This window comes from Dendropsophus ebraccatus, chromosome 9 (genome assembly GCF_027789765.1).
Source record: "Dendropsophus ebraccatus isolate aDenEbr1 chromosome 9, aDenEbr1.pat, whole genome shotgun sequence".
Lineage (NCBI taxonomy): Eukaryota > Metazoa > Chordata > Amphibia > Anura > Hylidae > Dendropsophus > Dendropsophus ebraccatus.
Genome location: NC_091462.1, coordinates 11,247,592 through 11,267,983, shown reverse-complemented (window position 1 = coordinate 11,267,983; position 20,392 = coordinate 11,247,592). Strand labels below are relative to the sequence as shown.

General features: G+C 45.3%; 1 protein-coding gene and 1 long non-coding RNA gene across 2 annotated transcripts in view; one reads left to right on the top strand and one right to left on the bottom strand.

Moving 5' to 3' along the window:
* Positions 1-20,392, top strand: part of NHEJ1 (non-homologous end joining factor 1) — a 73,701-nt gene that overhangs the window by 30,522 nt on the left and 22,787 nt on the right. The window lies entirely within an intron of this gene.
* The window catches only part of LOC138800674 (uncharacterized), a 185,935-nt gene continuing 178,450 nt past the window's right edge, over positions 12,908-20,392 (bottom strand). The window contains exon 3 of the long non-coding RNA XR_011364497.1: positions 12,908-12,977. This is a non-coding gene — a long non-coding RNA (uncharacterized lncRNA). The remainder of the gene's footprint in view (positions 12,978-20,392) is intronic.

Here is a 20,392-nt window from a genome sequence, read left to right as displayed (position 1 = left end):
CATCATTGTCTGAACTGGGGCTCCTTATCTCATGGGCCCTATAGAAACTCTGTGGTCATGGTATTATCACATCCCCACAGCTAGAAAACACCAATATAAATAAAAAGGCTACACCAATGTTTAGTGGCCCAAATGCCTCTGTCAATACTTGGAGGTTTCCATTTAATAACTCTCCTAACCGCCTTTATTAGAGGAGCTTTTCGGATTCCCACTTACGGACCAGTTAGAAGGAAGGCTTTCCCCTTTAAGATACTTTGGTTCCAGCTCATGATCAGGACAAGGAAGTGCTTGTGCTTTGGGTTGATTATTAAAAAAATAAATAAAAAAAATCAGGGTTAGCAAGTCAACAGGTTTCGCACCCATAGACTCTTGGTTTTACGATGGTGATTTTGCAGGATGATCCGGCGTTCTGCACGCTCGGTTTTCCTCGTGTGAATGTTTGCTTTTGTGTCCGACGTTCTGTTACCCAATTAGAGTAAATTGCACATCGGGTTTTTTGTTTCCTATGTGCAAGGCTTGGCAGTTAATATATTGAGTAGCGCACACTTTGCTCTCACTCCCCCGTCATGTGGCATGGCAGCGGCTCAGAGCAGCCAGATAGGAGGACCGAGCCGTGGTTTTTGGACAGGCTTTTTTGTCTCCCCTCGTAAGGAAGCAGTGAACTTAAAGCAGATGCCGTGTGACAGAACGCTAGTGCGGTGTCTGTACCATGAGCCCTATAAAGCTGCCCTGTAATCACCCTGCCAGCGCTGTTCTCCTGCCTTGTAATAAACACACCCTATATTTGTCCTCCTCGCATCCTCCTCTGTAATAACACCATGGCACAACTTGGGGATTTGGGATTTTTGGTTAGATCTGTTAAACATTTTGAGGGGAGACAAAGGTAAACAGATAAAAATTTCTGCCGATCCCGCTAACGTTTTCTGCCAAAAGTGAACTGGATACAGATGCGGCTAAGGGACTAATGCACATTTACCATGTATGTGGCCGGGAATCCATCGTATACATCATATAGTGTGACGGAGATAGAATGGATCCCGGGGATGGGTTTTCCATGCTGCTTCTGTTTCATTTTGTACATCTGTTATTGAGTAGATCGATACTTGCCTTTGGATGTAGCAGAGCTGAGCTTGTCACCTGCAGTCCTACGTAAAACACAATGCCGCAATAAAGTCAGACCCTGATTATTATAGAGGCAGGGTATTCGGTGCATTGTAAAGTAACTGGACCCTACAGCTAGTCATGTTAGGAGATATGTAGGATCTGCTTTTCCCCCTTTAAAGGAAACCTGTCATAGTGGTCATGCAGTCTGATCTGCAGGCAGCATGTTATAAAGCAGGAGGAGATAAACATATATATAGGGGGACATTTATAAATGTTGCGCCCCTGTCATACGCCATGACAAAGGTGCGGATTCTCATCTTTTTAATGGTTTGCACCAGCCATAGCCCCCATTCGCTTGAGGGGTGGGAAGGGGCGTGGCTTCCTCCCGCACCTAATTTGCTTCCAGACCATAAACCATACAACAATTTACACCTGCTCTCTAGCAGGTAGATTTTTGCACAGTCCCTCTGACAGGCGTAGGTCCAGCTGGCTTTACCAAGAGGCGTGTACCTTTTTGTAAATCTAGCCAGGAAAATAGGAGCAGGACTTTATTTAAGACTGGCGTACAAGTACGCCAGGCTTGATAAATATTTCCCATTGAGTCTGTTCTTAGGAGTCCAGTTGGCGGTTCTACTAAGTGATTGTAAGCCTTCCCCTTGTTAAAAGTGTATATAGAGGTAACTGTCAGTCTCAAAGAAGGACAGCCCACTGGACTGCTAATCCTGGGGGAACGCCCACTGGCCTGCTAATCCTGGAGGACCGCCCACTGGCCTGCTAATCCTGGAGGACCGCCCACTGGCCTGCTAATCCTGGAGGACCGCCCACTGGCCTGCTAATCCTGGAGGACCGCGCACTGGACTGCTAATCCTGGAGGACCGCCCACTGGCCTGCTAATCCTGGAGGACCGCCCACTGGCCTGCTAATCCTGGAGGACTGCCCACTAACCTGCTAATCCTGGAGGACCGCCCACTGGCCTGCTAATCCTGGAGGACCGCGCACTGGCCTGCTAATCCTGGAGGACCGCGCACTGGACTGCTAATCCTGGGGGAACGCCCACTGGCCTGCTAATCCTGGAGGACCGCCCACTGGCCTGCTAATCCTGGAGGACCGCGCACTGGCCTGCTAATCCTGGAGGACCGCCCACTGGCCTGCTAATCCTGGAGGACCGCCCACTGGCCTGCTAATCCTGGAGGACTGCCCACTAACCTGCTAATCCTGGAGGACCGCCCACTGGCCTGCTAATCCTGGAGGACCGCCCACTGGCCTGCTAATCCTGGAGGAATGCCCACTGGCCTGCTAATCCTGGAGGACCGTGCACTGGACTGCTAATCCTGGAGGAACGCCTACTGGACGACCGCGCACTGGACTGCTAATCCTGGAGGATGGCCCACTGGACTGCTAATCCTGGAGGACCGCCCTCTGGCCTGCTAATCCTGGAGAATCGCTAACTGGACTGCTAATCCTGGAGGACCGCCCACTGGCGTGCTAATCCTGGAGGACCGCCCACTGGCCTGCTAATCCTGGAGGACCGCGCACTGGACTGCTAATCCTGGAGGAACGCCTACTGGACAACCGTGCATTGGACTGCTAATCCTGGAGGATGGCCTATTGGACTGCTAATCCTGGAGGACCGCCCTCTGGCCTGCTAATCCTGGAGAATCGCCTACTGGACTGCTAATCCTGGAGGATGGCCTACTGGACTGCTAATCCTGGAGGACCGCCTACTGAACTGCTAATCCTGGGGGACCATCTACTGGACTGCTAATCCTGGAGGACCACCCACTGGACTGCTAATCCAGGAGGACCACCCACTGGACTGCTAATCCTGGAGGACTGCGCACTGGACTGCTAATCCTGGAGGAACGCCTACTGGACGACCGTGCATTGGACTGCTAATCCTGGAGGATGGCCTACTGGACTGCTAATCCTGGAGGGCCGCGCACTGGACTGCTAATCCTGGAGGATCGCCTACTGGACTGCTAATCCTGGAGGATGGCCTACTGGACTGCTAATCCTGGAGGACCGCCCTCTGGTCTGCTAATCCTGGAGAATCGCCTACTGGACTGCTAATCCTGGAGGACCGCCTACTGGACTGCTAATCCTGGAGGACCGCCTACTGAACTGCTAATCCTGGGGGACCATCTACTGGACTGCTAATCCTGGAGGACCACCCACTGGACTGCTAATCCTGGAGAATCGCCTACTGGACTGCTAATCCTGGAGGACCGCCTACTGGACTGCTAATCCTGGAGGACCGCCTACTGAACTGCTAATCCTGGGGGACCATCTACTGGACTGCTAATCCTGGAGGACCACCCACTGGACTGCTAATCCTGGAGGACCACCCACTGGACCGCTAATCCTGGAGGACCGCCTACTGGACCGCTAATCCTGGAGGACCCCCCACTGGACTGCTAATCCTGGAGGACCACCCGCTGGACTGCTAATCCTGGAGGACCCCCCACTGGACTGCTAATCCTGGAGGACCACCCGCTGGACTGCTAATCCTGGAGGACCGCCTACTGGACCACTAATCCCTGTTTCTATATTAAATCTTTTTTCAGCAATCCGCTCAGTTCCTCCTGCTCTATACCATGCTGTGCTCAGATCAAACTACATGATCGACGCAACAGATTCACTATTACAGAAATATCCACATTTCCTAATATATGTTGTAGCCTGGACTATACACAGACAGGTGCAGCACAGTATTAACCCTACAAGACTAATAGGGTATAAACATCCCTTGTATTATCTTGCAGGATACATCAACAGTTGCTGACATATGCTGCCATGATCAGTCCCTAGCCCCTGCAGAGAAAATGAAAGCAATTTAAGGGGTCTGTACAGAGCTAGAAAAAAGCATGGCTGCTTCCTAGAAATAGCGCCACACCTGTCCATCAGTTGTGTCTGGTATTGCAGCTCGGTACCACACTTGACCTGTTTTTGGAGGGAATAAGCCATGTTGTTATAATACTTAATATGGCCTCCCCCCTGTGTAGTCCGGCAGTGACTGAGTTAATCTCCGGGTCTTGCGTCACTGTGTTGTGTTTTGGTGGAGTGAGTGAGCTCCAGCCGCTGACCGAGGCTTATCTTGGCCCATTCCCAGCTGGGAGCACAATGGGCGTGAGTGTGATATGCCAGGAATGCTGTTTTAAAACATTAGAAGAGGGAACACAGGGATGGTCAACCCATAAAAATAGCTCTGGCCCCGGCTGGCATGTCAGTGTTGCGGTTGTACGCTGCGTATGCATGGCACTGGAGCATGCTCTGTAAAGGTGCCAGTCTAAGGACTCGTCTTATCCCTGTCTAGTCTGTGCATCCAGGTTGCTGGGGAAACAATGGTGACCGCAGTGTACAGAGCCAGGTCACTGGATATTTACACATGGTCATTTACAGGATCGGCTGTTATAGGATCACATACAGAAATGCTGCAGAGGACAGAGGGTCTGGGGAAGCACAGACGTGACTTGGGCTGTCCAAAGGAGAACCATCATTTTCTTTTAGCTCTTCTTCCGTTTCTTTCTCACACTTCCTGTAAGCGTACGAATAGATTGACAACTGGGTGTCACCATTTCCCTAGTCAGTGTCTAAGAGGGTAGTGTGTCTCCTAATGGAGACCGCCAAACAGGTGAAAAGAGGTTTATAGACCGGGCAATGCTTCCTGGGAAAAGGGTATGCAAATGATCTCTCCTCCAAAAGGAAGAAGGCAGGAATATTGTGCCACCTATTGGAAGTCAATGTCCAACCACAAAAAAGCCTTGAAACCTGCATTATGAATTATTGGCCAAACCAGTATCTCCACCAGAAGGAAGAGACCTCATCAGTAGGGAGCTGTTTTGGGGGTTCTGGTTGGTCACATGAGAAGCCATTGAGGGGTTAATGTTTCCCTTTTGTGGAGACTGCTTAGAAAATCCTATAGGCCATGCAATGTACCTGGGGGGAAAAGGTAATCCCTTGCCAGGTTTTGAGAGGTTTCGAGGCTCTTTATGGGTTGGACTTTGACTTAAAATTAGGTACCTCCAATAGGTGGCAGTAGAGAGCTTTCTATTTTCCTTCTGGAGGAGAGCTTAGTTTCAATCAACATATAGGGACTAATGTTAAGTGAACTTGCTGAAAATTTGGGTTTGGCCACGTTAGTCTGAAACCGAACACTTGGCATTTGACTCCCGGCATCTCTCTGCGGCATCCACTTCTCAGCTAGGGCTAGTGACATCATTATAGCCAAGTGGGGATGCCATCTTTGGTAAGATTGGTCAACTGGCTAATGCTAATCTCCATCAGTTCATTGATGAAGAAGTGGTCTGAGTCATCACAAATGGCTATGTCTCCTGTGAAGGCCACGTTTCTCACATGATCTCCCGGGAATTCTCATGGACAGCTCTGACCCTAAACATTGCCATCACCCTTTACTGTACCGTAGAAGAAATTCCCATCACTGAATAGTCTTAACCCTGATATCGATGGCTACGGACTTTCCAGAGGAGTGAATGACTAGGACTTGTCAATGCTGCTCTAGAAGACGGCTCCATGGCACCGAGGACCTGGCTGCCTCCGCGCCGCCCCCTATACCTCTCTGCGGTTTCTTGCTAATACTGCCCGGGTTCGGCTTCTGATTTCCAAAGTGAAGAGCAGATGAAAAGCCCAAGTCATGACGGTGAATGTGGGATTAATGGGTGCAGTGTGGCTTCCTTAAGCCACACAGTGCTCACCTGGCTATTCATAGCAGCCCTTTCATGAGAGCCTGTGCCTCACGGTCCTTTAGCCCGGAAAGGTTGGTGGCCGCACTGTCTGAGAACCCACATTGGGCCCCACTGTTTTCCTTGGTGTTTACTGTTCTCTGTGGGATCTGGGGTCGGCCCTGAGGACGGAAGGCTTGTAGAATTAGGGGTGAGCAGAGAAGGTAACACGCAAACACACAGTCCTTGTAACTGTGAGGGGATGTGCAGGGAATAGCTCTGACAGACCAGATAAATCACCCCGACGGCAGGATTCCAGGTCACCAGGGGTCAGGAAGGAGCTCGCTGCTGGAGAGGGTCCAGTTCTGGGACTGCAGATCAATGCGACGCGTAACATTGTGCCAGTGTGTTGCCACATGTCTGTCTGTGACATTTTCTGTGTGCACACAGTGCGGTTTTCTGCGATGATCCTAAGTTTTGCTAGAGAGTATCTTCCCCTTAAAGTCCATGAGTCATTCTCCTCTGCCCGTAATTCCATTTTGATGCTTCTCAGTTATATTTAGTTCTGGAAAAGCTGAAAGACAACGAACAGGAGCACCGATTCAGCCTGCACCATGTGACTCCATGATGTCCCCACAGGAATACATCTCTTAGTACTGTCAGGAGCTCAGGGACCTGGGAAAGCTGAGTGATAACCTCTATTGGAGGAAACAATAATAACTGTTACTGAGCTTTCCTGGAGTGTTTCCTAGTGTCATCTCTTCCCCAGGTAAGTGACGCACAGGCACCCGGCGGTCCACATGGTGAAGAACATGATCCATCACACTGCCTCCACCATCTTGTTTTCTTCCCATAATGCATCCTGGTACCATCTCTTCCCCAGGTAAGTGACGCACAGGCACCCGGCCCTCCACATGATAGAGTATCTGACACATCAGATCAGGCACCTTCTACCATTGCTCCATGCTCTTGTTCTGATCCGCATTGTTGACACTATCAGGATTGGACAGGCGTCACATGGGCTTTGATCGCTCTGTAGGGCCCCATACACAGAAAGCCGCCATGTCCTGTGTCATCTGATTCCTTGCTATCATACCCAGGATTGGGCCAAACACACACACAAATGAGCCTTGGGCCCCCATCATCCCGGTCAGCAGTCGTCCTTCCTTGGACACTTTTGGTCAGTACTGACCATTACATACCATGGACCCAACAAGACCGGCGGCTCTGGAGATGCACTGTCCCCGGTGTCTACACATCACCGTGGTCACAGTCACTCAGATCCATACAAGCGCCCATTTTTCTGCTTCCAACGTCAACTATAAGAATTGAGCAATCACTTACTATATTCTTCACCTCTCCCCAGACGGACGCCATTGTCACAAGAAAACCAGTGTTATTTACTTCACCTGTCATTGGCTTTAATGGCCGATCAGTGTGTGTCCTCGATTATGGGTGCACCTCACTTACGGCAGGTAGGGAACCTGTATTCTCCCTTTCAGCGCCCCGATGTATATATAGCGAAGTGTCTCCAAACCCTCCTATCACTATAGGGCGCCCTAAAATTGCATGAAAATATTTTCTAATTGATAATGTATGTTTGCATTAAACGCATATTATTTTATTATTCTATACCCCATAGAGGTTATTGTATATCCGCTTAAAGTGTACTTTCAGAGTTCAGCTCCTGTCCAATTTTCACATTGTTGAGGAGAGATAAGTCCATGACGGGCAACAGTCTGTCACCCGGCGAGTCTCTCTACATTGTGTCTGAAGACTGGACAGGAGCTTTAGACGTCCACTTTATGGCCAAATGGCTGCAAGGCCTCCTCCACTTTGGATAATTCTTACTTTAATAGGGCGACTTGACAATACACCAATATTTTGTCATAATCCCTCATTTTTTGACAGTGTGTAGCTTGAATGCTAAGTTGGGGTGGGCACGGCTTTGTATAGCTGCACATACTCATAAACCATCCCCATCGTTGTTACGGTCTAAGAAAGTGTTGTCCAGTCTAAGCCTTTTGGCTGTGAGGGCATGATGGGAGTTGTAGTCTTGCAGCAGCCGGAGAGCTTCAGGTTGGTCTAAGTAGTACAGGACTACAATTTACTTGATCAATGAATGTAATTCCACAGCGCAGTTTATTATGACACCGAGGCTTTGGGAGCAGGCAGTGGAGAATGGATAAACCCCGCCATGTGTCTACATAGAAGGACCCTCACCTCATCATACCTAAAACCAGCCTGCGGCCCTATTGGTTGGCACGGAGGATTAGCCAGGAATGTGTCTCTCTCTCTAATTACGTCTCATTCAAAGCGAGCGGCGTTGCTCTATCTTTCCCCTCGTTCTTACTTCTTCCTCTAGTGGCGGAAAGCGATTAAGCTGTGGTTTGCATCTCTCTCTCTCTTTTTTATGTTGGGCACATGGCCGGCTTATTTTTGTAATGCATAGGTCTCGGAATGATGGAATTCCTTGTCCAGCCCGCACTCTAATGTAGCTGCCTGTTTCAAGTGGTTTCAGCGTTACAGGTTTGAGGGCACAGGCCGCTGTTGCAGTTACATTTAATTACAGGGGCCCGTTCCTTTGCTCCCATTACTCACAGCCTTTCTATATGGCCTTTGAATTTTTTTTTCCAGTTCGTTCGGGGCTGAATGAAGCTTTCTCTCTTGTCAGAAGTTCACGGGCTGCAGGATCGGAGTGTGATTTCACTTGATGCAGATGTGTGAGCCTGGGAGACAATGGGCATGCCAGAACTGGATGGCGTCTGGGGGGGAAGACACCAGCATGGAGGGTCATAGTATTCTTGACCAAACTGTAGGGTCTTAAGTGCCAACAGGGGGCGCAGTATTCTGGAAGCTGCAGGAGAAACTAACATATAGGGTCTTAGGTACCAACAGGTGGCGTAGTATTCTGGAAGCTGCAAATAAACCAACATATAGGGTCTTAGGTACCAACAGGTGGCGTAGTATTCTGGAAGCTGCAAATAAACCAACATATAGGGTCTTAGGTACCAACAGGTGGCGTAGATTTCTGGAAGCTGCAGAACAAGCCAGCAGGCAGGGACTTAGGTATCAATAGGGGGCATAGTATTCTGGCAGTAAAACCAGCATGCTGGGTCACTTGGTGCCAACAGGGGGCGTACTGTTCTCTGTGCAGCTCTGGTAGATAGGGTATAAATTTTTGCTTGAGTAGAACCACTGTAAGAAGTGCCGTGACCTGTCAGAATTTTTTTTTTTTTTTGCTGTCAGTGAATAGAAACATTTTATACACAACGGCTAAAGGTTCATCCTGGCCCAGACCTGCGAAGACAACCTTATGGTGGCCATGTTGGTTGTCACCTAACTCTTCCTTACCTGATGTACAGTGCTATGTGTCTGGTTTTCCCCCATCCTGCCTGCAGATGCTGCCGTCCTATCTCACAGAAAGCTTCCTCTGTATTAGATCTTTTTTTTTTTTTTTTTTTACTAATACTATTGGAATCCGCAAAACGCCTAAAGTGAAAGCAGCCACTGGTGTGCGAGCAATTTGATATTTAATCTGTATACATTTCTGTATATATATTCAAGCCTTACCCCTTAATTTTCTGTCTGCCACAATCCTGCAGTAATAAGGTGCATACAGACGGGCTCTTAGGATCCGTTCTATACACAGCGCCGCTCTCCATTAACCCTTCCCGTGCCGAGCGGTCTCCACATTCACTTTACTGCTCCACACATAAACATGTAAAAAGTTTATATGTATATAATTGCCCTAATGTCCTCGTGGTGACGCAGACTCTATGGGTCATTATGTACCTGCCCCCCCTCTCCGGCCTTCGGAGACTCGGTGCCTTTTTCCGGCAATTATTCCAATGACCAATCTGTCTGTGGCTTGCCCCGTGGTTTGTCCACACTGTTGGCTTCAGCTTTCTTCTCAACCAGATGCTTTTGTGGGTTTTGCTTTTTTTCCCAGCGGTCCGAGCCAGACTCTTAACCCCAAAGAACAAACAAACCTATCACGGCCCGATGACAGACCATGGGGGACAAGCTAAATAAATATTGATTGCAGTGTGACGATAACTTGTGGTCTCCGCAGCGGAGGAGCAGCGTCACCGACCTCATGACATTTGTCTTGGTTATTTTGGGGCCCATTAAATGATATTAGTTTTCCAAATTTGAAATCCTTGGAAAGGTTTTACGGTGAGGACGGTGCTTGAGGTTCGGAGACAGTAGAATCGTCGTCTTTATGCCTTGTGTGTAGCGTGTGGTTGAATGATGGGGGTGTGATGCCACAATGTGCATGTCTTGCTTGAAACGCGTGGAAGAAACCACGTTACACACGCCTAAGACTGTCTCCGGACTCCGAGGCCTTGCCATGCTGCCTTTTCGAATTACAGAGAGGCCATAGTTGGTAGGATGATGGTGGGCACGTAGACCAGTCATAGTCTTTACTCCGTTCACTATGAGAACAGTCTTGTCTGAAAGATCTCAAGTTTTGGGTGGGAGGAATGTTGCACTTTTTCAACACTTTTTCAGGAAACCATTTTGGTTGACCACCTTGAAATTAGACCTTCTGGTCTCACGCTAGATAGAAACATGTTTTCTTCTCTTGCGGCTTTTGCTGACCCTCTTGTGACGTTGACTTTCTTATACCTATAATTATGGACCAAACTACATCCAAGACAGGTTCTTTACATTACAGCATCTGCACTCACTTTTGGCCCCAATAGAGTGCCAGTAAGAGGGCATGAGGAACAAACCCTACCAACCCAGCTTTTTAGAGTTGTTCCTATGCTGATAACTTAGTAGTTGAGCAGACTTTGAGCATGCTTGGGTTCGTCCAAACCCATTGTGTGTGGCATTAATATATTGCTGGCTACTGAAGTTTGATGCAGCCTTAGGGAGTTCTGGAAAACATGAATACAGCCATAGGTCGTAGACTGTATCCATGTTTTCCAGGACTCCCTAGAGTCGCATCCAAGTTCAGCAGCCGCTACTGAAATGTTGCACGCTCATGTTCGAAGTTTGCTCAACCAAAACCAGGACTATTTACAGAGCTCTGTCCATGCCTCTTGCAGTTGGTAGAATCATGGTTGGCAGGTAGACCGATCTCCATTCACTATGAAAACAGCCTTTTCTGCAATGTTGCACTTTTTCAGTTGCACTTCTGGTGGACCACCTTGATATTAGACATTATGGTTTCACACAAGTTAAAAGTATGTTTTCTTCACGTACAGCTTTCAATGTCCCTCCAATAATGTTCACTTTGCTTCACCAAGTTATGGACTAGACTGCATCCAAGACAGGTTCTCCTTACATTACAGCCTTCTATGCCAACATGTAGATGCATCTGCTGTCCCTCATTGGTCCCAGTAGAGTGCCAATGAGAGGACACGAGGATCAAACCCAACTCCTTAGACTTGTTCCTGTGATCACAACTTAGTAGAGGAGCATTGACACTTCACGATTCCTGTAGAGTCCATGAGGTAATGTTGGTTTTCCAATTTTTCAATCTCTGTTTTATGATGGGGATATATTTGTGTGTGTGTGTGTGTGTGTGGGGGGGGGGGGGGGGGGGGACCAGTTTAAATAAAGCCCTGCTGTCGAGCACCCCAAAGGATTTACTTGGTAGCACATGCCTCTTAATAAATCTGGCGGACTAGGCTCCCAAGCAGGTGTAGATTTTTGCCAGCTGTAAATCATGATAGATCAGGCACTGGTTTCAGTAGACCTCTTTGGTGGACCACCTTAAAATTATACCTTCGGGTCCCACTCTAGATAGAAACATCTTTTCTTTAATGACCCTCGTGTTACATTGACTTTGCTATACCTATAACTATTGACCAAGCTACATCCAAGACAGGTTCCTCTTATGGCATCTGTAGATTGTGAGTTGGAGGGTACAAGGATCAAAACCTATCTACCCAACTCCTTAGACTTCATTCTTATGTGCACTAAAGATCTCTATGTCTATGTTCTTGTGGAACCCATTCAATGTGGGTCTTCCAATTTTGAATGCCTTTGTTTGATGTGGAGATTGTGGCAGAATTTTGGGTGTTGCCTATGTTTGTGTATGCAACCTTTATAATCCACAAACCTAGGACTGTCTCTGGAGTCCCAACCATGCTTTTCTTTTTTTTTTATTAACTCACAGAGGCCATAGGTGGTAGGTTGATGGTGGACATGTAGACTGGTCATAGGCTATGCTCCATTCACTGTAAAAGAGTATTCTCTGGAAGGTCTCACGTTTTGGATGGTGGGATATTCTGAACACTTCTTCACATTTTTAATATCTGTCTTAAAATTAGACTTCTATTTCCTACAAAGATCTTTTCTTCTAGTGGTCTCTACAGACCCTCCTGGGATTGCTATGCCCACAGGTAAGGAGCAGCCTGTCTTGGACATCTTCAGACAATATCTGGTATTCTTTGCGCGTTTTTTGCAATTTTTCTTTGTGGATTTGCGTATGGCTACTGTAAGTAGGAGAAGACAGTTTTTTCTAATGGTTTTATAGGGACATGGTTATAGACTTTGGCCCATTGGTTTAAAAGACCTGTACTCTAGAAGGGGGTGTTGCACCTTCTTACCAGTTCATCAGTGCACATGTCTAATATACATCCTTCAGGTGTGTTCCTTCATGTCTTTAATCGAACCTCTTATGATGACAAATGGATATAATTAATGGCAATGACCCACTGGGACCAATTCCACTATAGTAGCACCCACTAAATGGATAATCAGGATGGCAATTGGGATGCCAAAAATAGCTCTGTCCCACCCAGACTAAGAAAGTTTATGCAGGGACCCTGGCAGCTCTGATGAACGGCTGGGAAAATATGTGACAAGCTGCTTTCCAGCTCCTGACTGGCACTTTTGGAGACAAATTTAGCAGACCCCATTAGTGGTTATGATTCATATACAAGACTCCCTAAACACCAATAACCAAAGTATCCAAAATGGATACCGGCAGCCAAAGTGAAGTGGAAAAATTCCAATTTTGATAACATTTGTATCATCAGAACATGCGGAACAAAAAAAAAAAAGCCGGACAATTATTTAGTTTCTATATTTGCTTTCTTGGCTTTAATTATTAATTTAAGTAAATTTATTCCTTGTGTCTGTTTGTACTGAACGCAGAGACAATGGCTTCTTTGTTCCAGCCTCTTCACTAGTTACCTCCTTGTAATTGTTGTTACAAAGATGATGAGCTGTAATCTGTAGGGAGGCATAGAAATAAGTGTTCAGTTCTCTTGCAGCGCCTCATTGGGTGAAAACGTGCATTACATGGGGCCAATTGGAATCAATAAGATGACCTGTATTGTAGGGACGTGTCGGGTCGTCTTTAAAGTATAACTTCTGAGACAAGAGGGAGCAATGCCCACACACGATGACCAATAGCTGTGCCGAAGAGCAATAGGCTGGAGCCCTCTTCTGCTACCTGCTTAATCCCTATAAAGTGGCTGTCTAGTGATCAAAGTTTTTTTCTGACATCTTTCTGAGGTGGTGGTTAAAAAAAAAAAAAGTATACTCACCCCCCCCCCTTCTTCTTAGCTACTTCCTGGTTCCTCATCATGTTTTGTCCCTGCTCAACCAATCACAGTCCAGCAGTGTTCTACCTCAATCACTAATTAAGTGGCTAAGGGTACAATACATGATCAGGAACCAGGAAGTATCTGAGAGAAGTCAAGGTCAGCGCAGCGGTGGGGATTTGGGTAGGTGAGTATACCTTTTATTTACACCACTTCCAGGTATATGTAAAAAAAAAAAATTGATCCCTGGACAACCCCTTTAATTTGAGGCATGAAACACAACCAAAGGAGGAGGAGTGTCAGATCAGGTTTATCAACCTTCTATGTTTGAGGTTATTTATTTTAGTCTTTATAAACCGTACATGGTAAATGAGATGGCAAAAAAAAAAAACTTAGAGAATTATTGGCATCTGAGAGCCGCGGCGGAACATGCCGGAAGTCATGACACGTGTGTGTCCTGTATATAACCCGCTCTATTGTTCACTGGTGACAGCCCGGCCACCTTTCACCTTCCCGACTGCTGGAGTAGACACCCCTGGGACAGATCCGTCCCTCTACCTAATATTCCTCTTGTCTGTCCGTATATCTGGCTCAATCTGGCCGCACATTGAAGACCTTTTAACTCCTTCCGATAAGTTCTATCCTATGGTCCTGTGCGGCTGCTGACTGACGTTTGAGTACAGCCTCACAGCTTAAATGGGTTGGTCACCAAAACTTTTTTCTTTCATATCAACTGATGCCAGAGATTTGTAATTTACTTCTATTAAAAAATCTCCAGTCTTCCAGCACTTATCAGCTCCTGTATGCCCTGCAGGAAGTGGTATATTCTTTCCAGTGTGACACAGTGCTCTCTGCTGCCCCCTCTGTCCATGTCAGGAACTGTCCAGAGCAGCAGCAAATCCCCATAGAAATCATCTCATGCTCTCTAGATTGTAAAGAATACACCACTTCCTGCAGGACACACAGCAGTTGATAACTACTGGAAGACTTGAGATTTTTTAATAGAAGTAAATTACAAATCTCTGGCAGTTTCCGGCACCAATTGATTTACACTGATAGATGACGCATCTTCACCTCCATTATGTATCATTGCCTTTTTATGCTTTGTTTTGTCTATTTTGGGCGTGTCCAGACATATTGGGGTGGCACTGGTTAATAATATTCCTTTATAATTATATTATCATGCGTCTGGCACAGAAGGCTGTTGTGTTTATACGACTACGCTACATTCTCTACATCCGAAGGGGGTTGCTGTAGTTGCTACAGCCAAAGCCTGTCCGGGCATGATGGCAATTGTAGTATTTGCAACAACTGGGGGGCCGCAGGTTCCCCATCACTGATCTAAGCCATGGATCCTAATATATTCTCATTCACCATCCCATTGACCTTCACCTTCTGCAAGGTGTGCACAGAGTATTTAAGCACCATAGTGGGATGATGATAGAGAGGACAGGGCACTATGTGAGACGGCAAGTGTGGGAGAACGGAGACAGATGAGCACAGAGTATTTTAGGAGATGAGTGTGCAGACTTTGTGGGGGCAGAGGCTTGTCTTGATGTAGGTGAGAGGCCTTCATGTGGAGTCATGATGTAAGGAGGGGGAGGTCACAGACTAGTGGAAGGAGCAGGGTTTTGCAGCAGCACAGAGTATTTCAGTAGAGGTTTGTTAGACAGTGACCGGTTGGTTGTACATTGTCAGGTTGAGCTGTTTACAATGGAGATTGGGGGATCCTGCGTATCTCCCTCTATATTGGGTATTAGTTGTTTCCTCTTATAGAAGGTGAAGGCGACAGATCTGGTGAATTCCTTTTTTCTTGATAATTTACTCAAATGACTTCACGCTATTTATACAGCTGGGAGAAAACGTTTCCTTCAGCGCCGGCTGCAATGACCTTGAATATATTTGGATAACGTTGTTATATGCATCAAGATCTGCGGCTATTTTCATAACTGAGATTTTCCCTCTTTGTTCCTTCTGCCCTGTCTGTCCCTGAATAACACCCACTCCCACCATTCAATTACATCTTTTTTTTTTTTTTTTTGGGGGGGGGGGGGGAATCAGCAGTTGATTTTATGATCAGTTTTATTTTTGTGGCATCTAAGCGCAGTCCTATAGCTGTATGTAAGGGAGCTGACAGGGCACTGTGATGGCTAAACCCCTGTGATGTGTGAGCAGTCACCGTTCAGTCCCCAAATGTTGGGATAATACACACAGTGATGTCACAGTACAGGGATAGTACACACAGTGATGTCACAGTACAGGGATACTACACACAGTGATGTCACAGTACAGGGATAATACACAGTGATGTCACAGTACAGGGATAATACACACAGTGATGTCACAGTACAGGGGGGATAATACACACAGTGATGTCACAGTACAGGGATAATACACACAGTGATGTCACAGTACAGGGATAATACACACAATGATGTCACAGTACAGGAATAATACACACAGTGATGTCACAGTACAGGGATAATACACACAGTGATGTCACAGTGCAGGAATAATATACAGTGATGTCACAGTATAGGGATAATACACACAGTGATGTCACAGTACGGTGATAATACACAGTGATGTCACAGTAAAGGGATAATACACAGTGATGTCACAGTACAGGGATAATACACACAGTAATGTCACAGTACAGGGATAATACACACAGTGATGTCATAGTATAGGGATAATACACAGTGATGTCACTGTACAGGGATAATACACACAGTGATGTCACAGTACAGGGGGGATAATACACACAGTGATGTCACAGTACAGGGGGGATAATACACACAGTGATGTCACAGTACAGGGGGGATAATACACACAGTGATGTCACAGTACAGGGATAATACACACAGTGATGTCACAGTACAGGGATAATACACAGTGATGTCACAGTACAGGGGGGATAATACACACAGTGATGTCACAGTACAGGGATAATACACACAGTGATGTCACAGTACAGGGATAATACACACAGTGATGTCACAGTACAGGGATAATACACACAGTGATGTCACAGTACAGGGATAATACACACAGTGATGACACAGTACAGGGATAATACACACAGTGATGTCACAGTACAGGGATAATACACAGTGATGTCACAGTACAGGGATAGTACACACAGTGATGTCACAGTACAGGGATAATACACACAGTGATGTCACAGTACAGCTATAATACACAGTGATGTCACAGTACAGGGATAATACACACAGTGATGTCACAGTAAAGGGATAATACACACAGTGATGTCACAGTACAGGGATAATACACACAGTGATGTCACAGTACAGGGATAATACACAGTGATGTCACAGTACAGGGATAGTACACACAGTGATGTCACAGTACAGGGATAATACACACAGTGATGTCACAGTACAGGGATAATACACAGTGATGTCACAGTACAGGGGGATAATACACACAGTGATGTCACAGTACAGGGATAATACACACAGTGATGTCACAGTACAGGGATAATACACAGTGATGTCACAGTACAGGGATAATACACACAGTGATGTCACAGTAAAGGGATAATACACACAGTGATGTCACAGTACAGGGATAATACACACAGTGATGTCACAGTACAGGGATAATACACAGTGATGTCACAGTACAGGGATAGTACACACAGTGATGTCACAGTACAGGGATAATACACAGTGATGTCATAGTACAGGGATAATACACACAGTGATGTCACAGTACAGGGATAATACACACAGTGATGTCACAGTACAGGGATAATACACACAGTGATGTCACAGTACAGGGATTATGCACACAGTGATGTCACAGTACAGGGATACTACACACAGTGATGTCACAGTAGAGGGATAATACACAGTGATGTCACAGTACAGGGATAATACACACAGTGATGTCACAGTACAGGGATAATACACAGTGATGTCACAGTACAGGGATAATACACACAATGATGTCACAGTACAGGGATAATACATACAGTGATGTCACAGTACAGGGGGATAATACACACAGTGATGTCACAGTACAGGGGGATAATACACACAGTGATGTCACAGTACAGGGATACTACACACAGTGATGTCACAGTACAGGGATAATACACAGTGATGTCACAGTACAGGGGGGATAATACACAGTGATGTCACAGTACAGGGATAATACACACAGTGATGTCACAGTACAGGGATTATGCACACAGTGATGTCACAGTATAGGGATACTACACACAGTGATGTCACAGTACAGGGATACTACACACAGTGATGTCACAGTAGAGGGATAATACACAGTGATGTCACAGTACAGGGATAATACACACAGTGATGTCACAGTACAGGGATAATACACACAGTGATGTCACAGTACAGGGATAATACACAGTGATGTCACAGTACAGGGATAATACACAGAGTGATGTCACAGTACAGGGATAATACACAGTGATGTCACAGTACAGGGATAATACACAGAGTGATGTCACAGTACAGGGATAATACACAGTGATGTCACAGTACAGGGATAATACACACAGTGATGTCACAGTACAGGGATAATACACAGTGATGTCACAGTACAGGGATAATACACACAGTGATGTCACAGTACAGGGATAATACACACAATGATGTCACAGAACAGGGATAATGCACACAGTGATGTCACAGTACAGGGATAATACACAGAGTGATGTCACAGTACAGGGATAATACACACAGTGATGTCACAGTACAGGGATAATACACAGTGATGTCACAGTACAGGGATAATACACACAGTGATGTCACAGTACAGGGATAATACACACAGTGATGAGACAGTACAGGGATAATACACAGAGTGATGTCACAGTACAGGGATAATACACACAGTGATGTCACAGTACAGAGATAATACACACAGTGATGTCACATTGTGCTGTCTTATAGTAAGATTCTCTCTATTGCCCATAGTAACCAATCAGAGCTCAGCTTTCATGTCTCACATTGAGCTGAGCTGTGATTGGTTGCTGTGGGCAACAAACCTAGTTTTTCTTTACACAGGTTTCTATAGGGGAGATCTATCAAGCTCTTACAGTAAGATTCTCTGTGTTGCCCATAGCAACCAATCACAGCTCCGCTTTCATTTTACCACTGCAATGTGAGACATGTAAGCTGAGCTCTGATTGGTTACTATGGGCAATAAAGAGAATCTGACTATAATACAGCACCATAAATCTCTCCTTATGTGTTTTGGGACATTTTCTACCTTTTCAGAAACCTTAGGCCTTATTCACAGTCATAAGTGTTTTTCCCGGTCCGCGTAAAGGTTTTTTACTTCATGGTCCGTGCAGTTTGGTCAGGAAATGTATCAAGTGCGTCCGTATCCACATCTGCATCCATATAAAATCTTGCACTTGTTAAAAAAAAATAAAATAAAAAATTTTCTCTGATTTGATCCACGTGTTTCTTGGACGTCACGGATGACTTGTATTGGCTAATCCATTCCGTGATCACGTCCGAGTTATGACGTCCTATTATTTCCTGGCACAGATCACAGCACAGATCGTCTGAATAGACTCATAGATTTCAATGGCCCCTAAAATTGTCCGTGGTTGTGCATCTGCGTTCACGGACAATTTCATGGACCGCGTGACTTCAGCTACAGAGTATTAAAAACCGGCTCCTCAGTCCAAATAAATGGAGTTTTATCATGTGTTTGTGTGTATAGTGTGTTTCATGCCTTATCATGATTTTACATAGGACTGCAGGTAACTTGCCTCAATATACAAAAATGACATCACCTAAAACATCTTCATATACAGCTCTCTGATACATCTATATCTTCATATACAGCTCTCTGATACATCTATATCTTCATATACAGCTCTCTGATACATCTATATCTTCATATACAGCTCTGTGATACATCTATATATACTGCTCTGTGATACATCTATATCTATATATACAGCTCTGATACATCTATATATATACAGCTCTCTGATACATCTATATATATACATCTATATATACTGCTCTGTGATACATCTATATCTATATATACAGCTCTCTGATACATCTATATATATACTGCTCTCTGATACATCTATATATATACAGCTCTCTGATACATCTATATATACTGCTCTGTGATACATCTATATCTATATATGCTGCTCTCTGATACATCTATATCTACATATACAGCTCTCTGATACATCTATATATACAGCTCTCTGATACATCTATATCTCCATATACAGCTCTCTGATACATCTATATATACTGCTCTCTGATACATCTATATATACTGCTCTCTGATACATCTATATATACTGCTCTCTGATACATCTATATCTCCATATACAGCTCTCTGATACATCTATATCTATATAAACTGCTCTCTGATACATCTATATATACTGCTCTGTGATACATCTATATCTATATATATAGCTCTCTGATACATCTATATATACTGCTCTCTGATACATCTATATATACTGCTGTGTGATACATTTATATCTATATATACAGCTCTCTGATACATCTATATCTATATATACTGCTCTCTGATACATCTATATATACAGCTTTCTGATACATCTATATCTATATATACTGCTCTCTGATACATCTTCTATATCTATATACAGTATACAGCTCTCTGATACATCTTCTATATCTATATATACAGCTCTCTGATACATCTATATCTCCATATACTGCTCTCTGATACATCTATATCTATATATACTGCTCTCTGATACATCTATATATACTGCTCTGTGATACATCTATATCTATATATACTGCTCTCTGATACATCTTCTATATCTATATACAGTATACAGCTCTCTGATACATCTTCTATATCTATATATACAGCTCTCTGATACAGGTTTATAGCCCATTATGTCAGTAAATATACTGCGCTCCTATTGTGTAGCCGATATTCTCAGCTTTCCCACAGCTCCTGGCTTTGACAGTGCCGATAACCTGGCCGCCGCCGTGCCTATCTGAATGGGGCATTGATGCTGGCTATCGCTCTATGATCTGGTGACCGGGCGCAGCAATGGTCTCTTGTATTGCGGTGTCACCC